A 13,734-nucleotide genomic window follows, 5' to 3' on the forward strand; every position below is an offset into this window, starting at 1 on the left:
TCCTCCTTAAATTTCAAACGAGGAGGTTTAACAGCCGGACAAGGTAGGACGCGATCGTGAAATCGTTAAAGGGATATTCCGTCCAATTACCGGTTATACGTTAATTTCGTGATATTGCTAGCCAAAAGGCTACCACAGCTCTCTTCGCTAACCGCGAAACGCTTAGTCGAAAATACTGCCGTTCATTGGTCTCTCTGTGTGGATAAGCCGAATGGGATTCACCTTTTGGCCAGCATTTTTCCTCCCTTCTTTCGTAACCATCGCCTTCCGTCGATTCTTAGAAACTACCTGACTCGTTTGTGGCGTTTGTGGTTTCTACATTTCGCCAGCGTTCGTAAAAATGCCACGAGTCGTGTAACACGAGTGGCAGAGGAACTGCGCAGATAACACACACAGAGCAAAACAGATCGTCTTTCACCGTACGTTCAACTAATCGAGCGTCCGTGGCCATTGTCCGCTGCGCGCGTCGTCCATCGTTGTCGATCGTACAGACCGAACGCGATTTCCAAACGCTTCGCATAGCGCGCGTAATATTGCGATTTATTGACTTGGCAACTACGCCACTAAGCAACTTTGACAAAAGCCGCAATCACCTAGTTGCCAACCCAATACGTTTACATTCGACGTACATTTACCGAGTCACGTGGGTTCTCAGGTTTTCCAGCGAGAAACTTCTCAATACGATTTTTGGCATCAACCAAATTCCTTAAAAAGTGCAATGGTTTCCGGAAACTTGCCGAGCGGCCCATATCTTCACGGAAGACTCGTACGAGTAGCCGAGTACCTTCGTGTGCAGCCGCGTGTAGTATTCGCGTGGCACCTCTTGTTATATTTTTCGCACGCCATCGTCGTATGGTTGGCATCAGGCGTTGCATAAAAATCACGCGAACCATTCACGCGTTGCGAAATTGGTTGCATTCGATTATCGTATTTGTTGTAATTACATAGTACAGGCACGCGTATTATAAGCAGCTAAAAGTAAACTTTTGAAAGCCTGGCGCTACAACGTGTAGGTAAAAGTCACGCGAACCAATCACGCATCCTAAAATCTGTTACTGTCAATTATCATATTCGTTGCAGCCGTGTAATACGTTTCATCAAACGAATTTACGGCGTGAAGCAATTCTTGCAGACTCAGCTGCATCGTATAACAGAAAATCATACGAATACCATCTATTGACAAAATCCGCAATCACCTAGTTGCCAAGCCAACAGTTTTAAACTTATAGTTCTAGTCTTATCGCTTCATTATATATATGCTTCGTTAAATTTTGAAACATTTCTTTTCTGTCACACAAATCTATAGTGTACGATACTTCGTTTCGAAATGTCCGAAGTAATCGACGATTATTGTTCTTTTTATTATTTAATTTGTACTTTACAATTTGTCCAGCTGGACATTCCGTAAATTACGACGATTATTGAACGATCGATTAAGAAATTGCCCGATTTGTTCGGGAAGTAATTTTGTTTCTTTCATTGAGATGTCGCTAGTCGTATCTCCAAACAGCTGACTTCATTGCACGAAGGAAACTGCACAATTTTTGTGATTGAAATTGTACTTTCGCATGTTATGTGCTCTCTACAGCTTCTCGCACCCTTTCAAGTTTCTGTAAACGTGCGTGGCCCACCTATGATCCACTCTACGATAAAATAGGTGAAAGTCGTCGAGGACCGAACGTATTCTATTTTCTCTTTGTGGAATCGGACAATGCAGCGCCTATGGGCCGACATCTGTCGCTGGATCAACGTTCCACGAAACGCTGTCCCTTGACACTTTACGGATAAGTTCCGGAAAGTGGATTCTTCCGTCCTGGAAGCTGATGCCTTTCCTGGTGTTAACAAGATTGAACGTATGTCAACGTCGTGAAAACGCACGTGTGGACAGCTTTATGGCGTGTGAAAATACAAAAATCACGTTCTTCCCTTTGCCAAGGGTGTGTCGGGTTTTCCCCTCTGAAGCAGCGATGAAACCAGCCAGAAGCTCGGTGACATTTCCTTGAACGATTTATTTAGCGACCGTACACACACACACACACACACACACACACGCGCGCGCGCGCGCGCGCGCGCGCACATCTATATCTCGTGCTTGCTGGATGCTGGTTTTAGCTCGATTCAGCTTTTGCGTATTAATAGCTTGAAAAGACTTGAAGCTAAATTTCACGAGATAATCGCACTTTTCTGACCTAACCATACGAATCGATGGTGAAATTTCCGATTGTTTCGATGGCGTCACCGTCGCACACGTCGAAACTTCGCCTCTCGATCTTGCTAAGACCATTCAACAGAAATCGTTACCATAAGATCGAATGTATCTGTCGATGACAGGAACAGTACGGATTGGAAAATGAGAAAAATATGTGGAACAACGTAGCCACGATCGGAACAATAAAACGAATAGACAGAAATTTCTGCGAGCCGAGGCGATCCACCTAAATTCGAACGATTACCCGAACTCGCTGGCCCATCGATACGCGTTAACACTTTACCGACCGATAGCCAATTAATCGGTTTCTTGTCTCCGACGCTTATCGAGCGATAGCCAATTAATCGGCATTTGTCGCCAACGCTTACCGACCGATAGCCTATTAATCGGCCTTTTGTCGCCAACAATCTTTCTCATTATTTGAGCAACAATTAGTTACTTAGTACTAAGATACCTTCCTCGGTTGCGTCAGTTATGTTACTTTGTAAGCTCCCAAAGTTTTATACCAATTTGAAAAACTTAACGTTCGCGATGAACGAAAAGAATGGTATTGGAGAGTCTAAACCGAAACAGAGCCGGCGCCACGGAGAATCTGCGCCTCAGCTGCCGGTCGGACGTGCGTATGCTGTTGAACCGCTAGCGGTCAGTAAAGTGTTAACTATTTGATTGGCAACTAAGTGATTGCGGATTTTGTCATTAGATGGCATTGACAAATCCACCAACCCAATAAATGCGGTGTGATCGCCAGCAGGCAACAATAGCCGAGCATCGAGTCAATAAAGCCGCAAGTGCACGAGAACACTGTTTTAGCCGGAGTCAATAAAAGTTGATTTATATGGCAAGCCGACGACCACGATAAACCTGGCCATGGGTCCGGTCGAGGAATAAAGGTCCCGCCGATACGCCTAATTACCTACTGCTTGCGAACGCTGCCCCCAAACCATATCCTACGGTGGCTTCATTATCCTAGGTCGTACAGATAAAATTTCGGGGTTGATGCTCACCGAATGGATAGTACAGAGAGACGCGGCATGGCGCGAAGATGGAAAAAGGACGGGCCGCGCGGTGCCAAGGGCTCGGATGAAGCCGGGCTAAGGCTACTTGGCGTAGTAGAAACCCTCGTGGCCCCTTTCCTCACTCTCTTCCTCTCTTCTCTTCTCTTTCTCTTCCTTTCTCTCTTTCTCTGTGGGTTCCTTCACGGAGTTTCGAGGGGTCGCGCCGGTACAGAGAAGAAGGAAGACGAGAGAAGAAAACGAACGGGGCCCTTCAAAGCAGGCTTAGCTCTCTGAGGCTCACGGAGGAGCTGAGACTTGGCTCAATCGCTCAGGCACGCAGGCCCACCGCTGGTTGGCTGGCTGGGTTGGCTTGGCGCACACACAGAGCCCACCGGGCCACCCACCGCGACCATTCACCGGAACCGAGCCCCATCCAATCCCAGCGGTTCTCATTTTCTCTTGCCACCACGCTTTTTACCACGCCGAATTACCTTATCGCCTGTATCGCGCGATTTTTCATCGATAAACCAGCGCCTCTTCTACTTGCGCAAACCTCGTTCCGAGCCAGGCGTCCTCGTTACGGACGAATCCTTTTTTGTGTTGGAAATCTGACGCGTTGCGATTGCTTTCTAGCTCGAGCGAGTGAATTTTATTTGGACAAGATAAATTCACTAACACGGATTTGCCACCGCGTCCGAGCATCAAAGAGGAAGCGCTGCGAGTAGGTTGCAGTTGAGAAGCGAGATTCGTAGGCCTCGAACGTTGCTCGTGTGCTGCGGATGTTTACGCGCTCGGGAGAAGTTGAAACGCGCGGAAACGTACAGAACGCGTCGGTGCAGGCATTCACGAGATACCCAAAAGCAATGTACTATTTGTAACAGCCGGAGGATGACACATAAGGTTCGTTTAAATTCCACTCGCTTGACGATGTACAGGGAAATTTCAACTGTTATTTCCTCTCACGAGATTGCTCCATCGAAGAAATTCTCTGACACTAATAAGCTCACCGGGCCTGGTCAGGTATTTCAAAATTGTATATTCACTGTTATTTCCTTACTTCGTCTGACTTCGTGCAAGTTCGTATATCGTCCGACTAATCAGTTTCTCAATTTTTCTTGATATAAGAATTTACATCAACTTAGGTGAACAATGCACGTACAATTCAAAAAATTTGAAACCTGTCGCATGACCTGCTGCTAAGCTTAGCGTTAAGCGCAAGTTCCGGCGAGCAGCGGATGCTCGCGATCCAGCAGCTGCTGGCGCAACGAGGCAGCTTGGAGGAGTCGCGAGTAGTAAATAGAAGATGAGATCCTCTGTTTACGCGGCCGTTCTCGTCCGTCCGTCCGTCCGTCGGTGCAACAACAACAGATTCCCGGTGGGTCTTTGGACGACGGTCTTCTGACTTTCTTATCCTCGTTGCGGCCTTACGGATTCTCTCCATTTCGTTCTCGCCAATGGACCCGATGCTTCGCCCCTTCTTCGTCTTCCTCTCGCTCTTCATCATCGTTTTCTTCTTCACCGCGCGCCGGTCTCCGTCTAACCGCCGACTGTACACCCTCTTCGTCGCACTCAGAGACATGGGGGCCTAATGAAGATGTAAGCAGTCGGCCGACCCTCGTGCACGGTCGTGCCTTCGTCCTCTGTCTGTCTTTGTCGCCCTAACGTCGCGGCCTGCTTGCGCCGCTTGGCCCTCGGTACAGGTCGTTCCAGGAAGACGCTGCCTAGACACTTCCGAGTTCTAGAGGCCGATACCGGCTTAAGCCGCGGATCCACTTGGCGGAAACCTAAGGTGCATTGCCGCGCTATGGTCAATTTAAAAACATTTGTTGTCAGACGTATATGCGACGTCGTCCCTTTCAGAAAGTCGACTAATCTGTGCCTGATTTTGGTTTTTGAAAATGCAGGAAATACGATATATGGAATTTAGAATTTGGTGGATTTATCGGTAGAAATTAAAGGATATTTGGTGCAAGTATAAATTTCGCGGAGATCAGAAAAGTATTTAAACAAATGGTTAATTGTCGAATTAGTGAACGTGAATATTTCGCTTAAAGTAAAGCCGCGGATCCACCGGAGAGCTAAGGTAAGCTACACTACTCTGTGCTATATTAAACATATTTGTTTCAATATTTTTCTAATGTATACAATGCTCACTAATAGCACAGTTCAGTTTTCCAAAAAATTTTAGAAATTCCCCATAACAATTTAAAGTGACAGAATCTTATTCCCTATGAATATTGCGGCACTGACAACAGCGTCGAACATCGACTTCGCTAGCAAATTTGAAAGTACAATACATAACCTAAACTTGATCCTCCGTAATCCTTCGCCTATGGAAGTATGCAAACCGTGGCAGCTTGCTAGCTAATGAACAACTAACTAATTATCTACTGATTAACAGCGCTGAGACAACTGTACTACAATAAAACGATCATGTGAATATTATTTTATATTTGTACATTCATAAAACACACGTGATTGAAACACGTGAAACAGAATCTTATATATTACTTATAATTGTGTACTTATAATTGTACTTGTGAACTTATAATTGTGTAATTGTTTGAAATTGTTTAAAATCAAGTCCGACTAAGAACTACGAGCATAAATTAAATTTTGAAGCCAAAGGCAATTACAAATTGAATCAGAGAATCAGTCACAATGCAAAGTAAATTTCGAACACTGCTAACAGAAGGGAACAAACGAACGAAACAAGAACATCGATCCATCGACGAGAACAAGCTGTATCTTTCGAAAATATAAGAAAGGAGCTTGTCACTCGTTTCTTGGAATGACCTATACCGCCATACGAACGTATTATCGACCAAAGAGGGCAAAAGGAACCGCTCTTCCGATCTTCCCGCGATCGAGGCGCCGTCTTTTCCTCTCTAGATTCGAAACGAATCCGCTTGCTCCGTACAGGGATGTTCGGATGAAGGGAAAGGGAAAGAGAAAGGAGCCGGAGCGAACGAGACGGAGAGATATCGGCGCGTGTGCCAAGGCTTCTCTGTTTAGCGAACCTACCGCGCGCGCCGCTGCGGTGTGTACACGAAAATAAAGGCAAAACAGCTTGAATTAAGTGGACGCTCTCGATGTTCGATTCACAAAAGCGAGACTGCGCCACCTGCGCCCCATTCGACAGAATATTCCCGCGATCCAAAGCGTAATCTCGAATAATTACGACCGTACCACAACTCAGTTTGCCTGACTTAACCACACTGAGCTAATCAGAAGCGATAAACGTATTATTGGATGCTTGTTAAGTCTACCGGAAAATTCAAAGAAATTTTACGCGGTCTAATATTTCGTGTTGGAAGACGCGTCTGACGTGTATGAAATAGCAAATTTATGATGATATAATGTAATATAATAAATGGAATAAAATAGTAATAAATAGTGTAATATACATATACGTTTATATGTACGTGTTATAACATAGAATAGAATTTGAATTTCTAATTTGTTGATTTTGTAAGAACGTGATATTTTATTAACCTTTTCATTAGCTCATTTGGCGATCAGTTTGCCATTTCGGTGGAGTTCAGTACAGTGTGTTCGGAAGTGTTCGGAAGTGTTCGGTACATACATTGGTCGTAACGCGATGTGTTTCGTTCGTTTCGATCTTATCTGCCGCCTCGAGGTCGATTTTTAATTGCGCCCTGATCGGCCGCCGATCTCATACTCGTATTCGCATTCGAATCGCAGCTGCAGGAAACAAGGTGAAACGTGAATCATTGCCTCACTCTGACACGCCGAAAATTGCATCACGATCTTAATCTCTCTCGTTCCTTTTAACCTTCTCTCTATTTTTCACGCTGTCCGCGAAATAAAAGAAACGTCAAGAAGAAACTAATACGTGGAGGGGCAGAGATTCAAGCTCGTAAAATAAACCGAACAGGAAACGCGTAACAGGTACACGGGCGCAGGCGCGCAGGTGATTGAAAAACAACATCCCCTTGGCAGTGCTTGTTTCTTCACGGTCGGTGTACGGTGTCGAGCAGCGTGCAAATAGAAAATAATCGTGCAAAATTGAGGCTAACATTACGCGCATCCGCTCGATCGCTGATAACGTTCAGCCGTTTATACGTCAATGACGTATTCTAATGAGAAGCTGCGCGTTATGAAAACCGATCCGTTTCCACTCGTACACGTTTCGTTGCTTTCCCGACTTTCAGTTAGCACAGTTAATTGGCAGGATTAACGGAAATATCAATTACACAGGAAATGTTGCTTGTGATCTGGTTTGTCACGTGTTTCATGTTCGTTTCGTGCCGACGGATAGCTCATATCTCGAACGTTCTCTACCATTCGATCGTTCCGAGAGTAATTTCGCGTTTTTTACACGAGAAACATAGACGGTCTTTTTTATTACCAATAAACTAGTTAACTAATGTTTATTTGTCCATATATTTTTCTACAAAGACAACACTGTAACACCATCATCTGGAATTATTAATAATTATTTAGAAAGGGAAATTGCACCCAAGTTCTATGCTACAGTATCCTCACTGGTATATAAAACATTTCCCAATGAAAAGTCAAAATTTGTCAAGCTTGCCACTTACAGTGTTTTCTACAAACACTCTTGAATTTTCCCTTTGTCTGAAACTTCTGTATGTCGAATTTTCCTTTGCTATGCCTGTTTTACTGGAAATTTTGATAAGTCGAAACTTCTGTAATTCGAAGAATGCAGGTCTTCCCTTGAGGCTCGAGTTACAGCAGACTCGACTGTAATAGTAAAATGTTCAAACATTGGAACAGCAAAGCGGCAGGTGGTCGAACAATTCGCTTCTCTGTTACGAACACTTTCCTCGTTTGTCTGTACGCACCGGTGTATATTGATTTAAAGCAGCCGGAGGATCTCCATCTTACGAATCTCTGCGAATAAAACGCGAACAATTAAACAATGAACGTTGAAACGAAGGGACCCCCTTCGTGTCGACGATAAAACCTTCTCGATTACTTTCCTCGTGTTCCACCGTGAGCACAGAGTAAACGAGCGAAATCAAGGAAACCATAAAGCAACGTTTATCGATCTCTCGCCGACGAAATTTATGCCCGTCACACACTTCTCTCGGAATATCGTCAAATCGCACGACCGAGTCGTAAACTCTCCTTCTTTTCCATCCGCGGAATGTCGTCGTTGCGTCCTTTCAAACGATCCAACATACACCATCGTCCGCAAGTATTTCGACAAGTATTGGGTTGGCAAAATGGTGGTCCAAGCGTTGACACTTTTGTTGCATTATCGAAGCTACGTACAGAGAACTACTTTTCCTGTTGCCGATATTTCGAACTGGATTCGAAATAAATTTGAACTGAACGCATTGAATGCGTTTGACGAATATACTCGCCGTCGCTTGTAGTTAGCTACGCACTCCATTACTGAACCACGTGACAGATTTCTGAAACTAAATTCCGCGGATAGGTGGCGAAACAGGGCAATATAACCTGAACTGCTCCTCAATTCCACGTGTATCTGTTCTCTCGCGACGCCCTTAACCTCCTCACCTCCGCTGTCACCTTCGCCCTAATCTCTACCACACATCCAAATTTCCATTCTCTCCTACTTTTCTTCCTGCCTCTTTCTCTTTTAACCCTTTGCACTCCTATATCGAGTATGACTCGACATCAGTTTTTATCTCAGGAGCTCCTTTGTCGAGTCCCACTCGACATTCTTTCATGTTTTTTATAAAACATGCGAAAGAAAACCAGGATTGCATCCTGGAAATTGTTTCAAGATATATCGTACACTTAAAAATTAGAAAATACAACAATAGTGTGAATAAAACTGGTATTTAAGTGAATTTCTCTCTTCCTTTATTTATTTAAATTGTCTTATGTTTTAGATAAAGTAAATTTCAATTAAAACACTTAAAAGCGTTGGGAGCTGCTGATAACGAAATTGAAATAAAATTCCGAATGCAAAGGGTTAACACTTAGCCAACTGCGCGCGCCACAGCGAGCCATACGTTTCCAACCTACAACAAACCAACCTACACGCTATCTAACGGGCATTTTTCCAAGTATCGAGGAGTAATATTCATTTACTTAAAAATGACAAAGGAGTCTAAAAATTATTGAAGTGGTTAATTATATATCATAAGACGCGAATTTGTCCTCGATGTGTTGGAGAAGTTAGTCGAAAGTTTCGAAGGATGTTGCAACAGTTTTTAAGTCGCTGTATATACTCTTCTCCGCACGGCTCGGTACAACTGCGCCCGCATATCCCGCCTCGGCTGTAGTCGCCTCACGGATATCCGGTACTGATCCGCATGACGCACGCACGCCGCACATCTCGGATCACCATCTCGAAAAGCCCACATAAACTGTGGCCCTGCGTGCGAGCTATCGCGCCGCTTCTCGCACGGTCGCGCAACCCTCGCGTACCACTCGACCGATCGGCGCGGTAAAAAGCCGCGACACCGGCGTGCAAATAGCTGCACGCTTTTTCCGCCAGTCGTTACTCCTTCCCGATACGCTATTAAATTAGCCGAGATAGAGGAATGAAGGGTTCCGCGGGCACCTTTGCAGAAAATAAGGGCTGTACCGGTATGCAATTGCATTGGATAGTCCGATACGCGTAGTAGAAGACAGCTTCTTTGCGAGCGGGCACAGTGAAAGTGTGCGAATCAATTTTGCCTCGTTGAACGCAATGTTAATCTTCGTGAAGTATATTTGACGAAGAGACGAATTTCTTTGGGATTTTCTTTAAAAGTAAAAATAACGTGGAATGTTTAGAGGACATATTTTAATAAAGAAAAGAGAGAAAGCATGATAATGTGTATAGTAGAACACGTATACCAATACCATGCAGCCGCTTCTCTCGCTCGTGTCGATGTTATTAACACATTGTGTACGGGTCACGAGCTATCTCGTTTTTAGCAAGCCGAACGTTGTGGCTGAGTCACGAGATATCTAGTTTCCATGTTTTTTCGACTGAATCGATGGCTTAAGCAACCAGAGGCGAATGTTTTTGTTACGTTACCAGGGTAATAAAGCCTTGCGCATTCTTGTGGCAAAACAACTGAGTGTTGACATTCCAAGTAAAAACAATCAGTCAGTATAGCCAGTACATCGGTAGATCTGCGCCGATCGTCTACCGTATCTCATAAAGTGTTTTATTTTTGTACATTTTGTTATTTCAAGGTTCGTGTTTTAATTTGTAAGAAAACAGATTGTTAAAAATCATTTAAATTTTCAATCTGTTACTAATCATTTATAACACGAATTATTTTATGAAATAAGTCGTAATTCTATAAAAGTAGCCAAATAACACATAGATATAAAGGAACTGAAGGAGACTGAATAAAAACTATAATACCAAATACAAATTAAAAATCTGCACATATGCAAGCATGCTACTGGAGCGTTCCAAAATGTGCAGGCCCTGGGAGCGCGTTGAGCGCGCAGAGCGCCCTCCTACACAATGTGTTACCAAACCTAAACGCTGATGCAATCTTGAAAATGAAACTGTTAATCGTGTGTTATATGGCAATGTAATCTGTACGATGTTCGAAGAGTTCAAAGAATATTACTCTCACGGTATACGTCACAGTTAACAAATTTTTGCGATACAGTAAGAGCGATAAAATACTAAAATACTTTCTAAAGTGCCTTTTTCAAAAACCGGCAAGTATCGCAGTCTGACAAATAGCCGAAAATTTCAATAGAACGTTTGAGAACAATAAGCGGCCAGGTAAATCGTTTTGTCAAAACGTTCTTAAAAGCGCGGGTTAAAAAATCCCGCTGCCATTTGGGCTTTTGAGGTCCCTGAAACTTCTGTTCGAGATGGATGACTTTTTAACGATTTTCCCGTGTGATTATCGCGCGGATGCAAATTTATGCCAACTTTGCTCGGTCGGCGAGCACATCGCGTTTTATAAAACGGCGGCCAACGCGCCGGACCACGCTTCGCTGATCCGACGGCCGCCGTCGTTGCAGAACAAGAGCAACGGCTCGCTCGGCAAACTCGTTTGCTCATTAAAATCTCATAAAACGCTGATACGTCTTTAATCTGCCGTCCGCGAGCGTGTTTCCCGCGCTCGAGGAAATCCCGCAGCGTGGCCTTAACTTTGATCCTAGACGGGCAACGATCACGGCCGACTTCTCGTGCCAAGCGGACCGCGACGAAAGAATCTTTGGAACAGTTACACAGGACAAACCGTGGATCCTCGACGCTCGTCGTGCTTCGACTCTCCTCTTGGAAAGTAATATTTGTCCTCGATACTAGAACAGCACTTTTCATTGTTCCGCTGCTCTCGTCACGAAACACTGTTCGGTCGTGGTCGTTGAACCGAACTGTTTAGGTAATGGATCGGATCGCTGGGCACAGTGGCATCAGTATTGTACGTGGTATATAGCGTGCTTCTTGGTTAAAATGTCCTAGTTCTCGTTTTGAAACCGGAGGGAGCTGGAGTTTCATATTTTTTCTTTTTCGTTATTGTTGTCTTTATTTTTCTTCTTGGAATAATTAATGACTGTTTTGTAATAGTCTATCCATATAGTGTAACCTCACTTTATGGGAAAAGTTAAGAAACAAGAGGAGCTTCAAATATATTATTTAATATATAATTATAATGTGTGTGTATATATTTGAAGTTGCTTTTGTTTATTATATATATGTATTGAAATGAAAAAAGATGTACGTGTATATTCACAAATGACAGGATGCTAAATATGATATTTTATTGGTAATGGAATTTGTATGTGTCTTGCAACTTCTCTTTTAATATAAGAGACAAGAGGAACCTCAAATAAACATTTTAAGGTTTTTTGATAAATAAGAAAATGTTATATGTGATATTGTATTTGATAATGGAACTTGTATGTGACCTACAACTTTTCTTAAAAAATAAGAAACAAGAGGAACCTCAAATAAACATTTTAAGGTTTTTTGATAAATAAGAAAATGTTATATGTGATATTATATTTAATAATGGAATTTGTATGTGCCTTGCAACTTCTCTTTTAATATAAGCAACAAGAGGAAATGCAAATAGACATTTTAAAGTTTTTTGAAAAATAAGAAAATGCTAAATATGATATTATATTTAATAATGGAATTTGCATGTGTCTTGCAACTTCTCTTTTAATGTAAGAGACAAGAGGAATTTTAAACAAACATCTGAAGTTTTCTTGAAAAATAAGAAAATGTTAAATGTGATATTGTATTTGATAATGGAATTTGTATGTGACCTACAACTTTTCTTAAAAAATAAGAAACAAGAGGAACCTCAAATAAACATTTTAAGGTTTTTTGACAAATAAGAAAATGTTATATGTGATATTATATTTGATAATGGAATTTGTATGTGCCTTGCAACTTCTCTTTTAATATAAGCAACAAGAGGAAATGCAAATAGACATTTTAAAGTTTTTTGAAAAATAAGAAAATGCTAAATATGATATTATATTTAATAATGGAATTTGCATGTGTCTTGCAACTTCTCTTTTAATGTAAGAGACAAGAGGAATTTTAAACAAACATCTGAAGTTTTCTTGAAAAATAAGAAAATGTTAAATGTGATGTTGTATTTGATAATGGAATTTGTATGTGTCTTGCAACTTTTCTTAAAAAATAAGAAACAAGAGGAACCTCAAATAAACATTTTAAGGTTTTTTGATAAATAAGAAAATGTTATATGTGATATTGTATTTGATAATGGAATTTGTATGTGTCTTGCAACTTCTCTTTTAATATAAGAGACAAGAGGAACCTCAAATAGATATTTTAACATATCTTAATAAATAAGAAAACAATATTGAATACGATATTTTATTTGATAATAGAACTTGTATATGTTTCTCAATTTCTCTCAAAGGTAGAAGACAAGAGGAACCTCAAATAGACATTTCAACATATCTTGAAATATGAGAAACTAATGTTGATATTTTACTTGATAATGGAATTCGTATATGTTGCGCAGCCTACTGAACATTTCAAAACGTTGATTGCCATAATACTATATATCCTCGAGGGTCTACGAAATACCATAGAAAACTTGTCTCGTCTATCTATTACTTTCATTGTGTCACTAAACGACATCAGCATAAAATAACAGATAAAAATTTGCGACTAACTGAAGCATTCGTTTCACAGACAAAAAGCGAACATCCCAAAAATACCCATCTCTCATATACACCAATATCGATACACTAGCCTCTATCTCTGTCAAGAATATTCGATTCTCAAGAAATTTTACAGTCCAACGAAATTCCATTTACCAACAGCTTCTTTCTCAACCGTAGAGTAGCTCACTTTCCATTCGAAAGTCGTTCGAAATCTTTTCGTTCGGCCAACGAGCAACGTTTCCAGTCGAAGTTAGCAACGGGGTGTTCGAATTAGCGTTTCTGACTACGGATAAATATAGAGGGCCACCCAGCGAGAGCAAACTAATGTACCGTGTGCGATGAGCGTGATGGTAAAGCGTAGTTTCGCTCTCTCTCTCTCTCTTTCTCTATTCTCCTTTTGTCACACCATTCTCACTCTCCGCCGCCCTTTCTCTTCGTCCGCGTCTCGCCCTTTGC

At 42.1% G+C, this 13,734-nt stretch overlaps 1 protein-coding gene and 2 long non-coding RNA genes across 7 annotated transcripts in view; 1 reads left to right on the forward strand and 2 right to left on the reverse strand.

Moving 5' to 3' along the window:
- Positions 1-13,734, reverse strand: part of LOC126874945 (protein patched) — a 96,127-nt gene that overhangs the window by 49,346 nt on the left and 33,047 nt on the right. The gene's annotated exons all lie outside the window — the stretch shown is intronic.
- The window catches only part of LOC126874956 (uncharacterized), a 92,977-nt gene that overhangs the window by 31,534 nt on the left and 47,709 nt on the right, over positions 1-13,734 (forward strand). The gene's annotated exons all lie outside the window — the stretch shown is intronic.
- LOC126874952 (uncharacterized) lies at positions 7,585-11,911 on the reverse strand. Its single transcript, XR_007693135.1, has 2 exons — positions 7,770-11,911; positions 7,585-7,647 (listed from the first exon to the last, which is right to left on the reverse strand). It is a non-coding gene; the product is annotated as an uncharacterized LOC126874952 (long non-coding RNA).

The sequence above is a fragment of the Bombus huntii genome, chromosome 17 (genome assembly GCF_024542735.1).
Source record: "Bombus huntii isolate Logan2020A chromosome 17, iyBomHunt1.1, whole genome shotgun sequence".
Classification (NCBI taxonomy): domain Eukaryota; kingdom Metazoa; phylum Arthropoda; class Insecta; order Hymenoptera; family Apidae; genus Bombus; species Bombus huntii.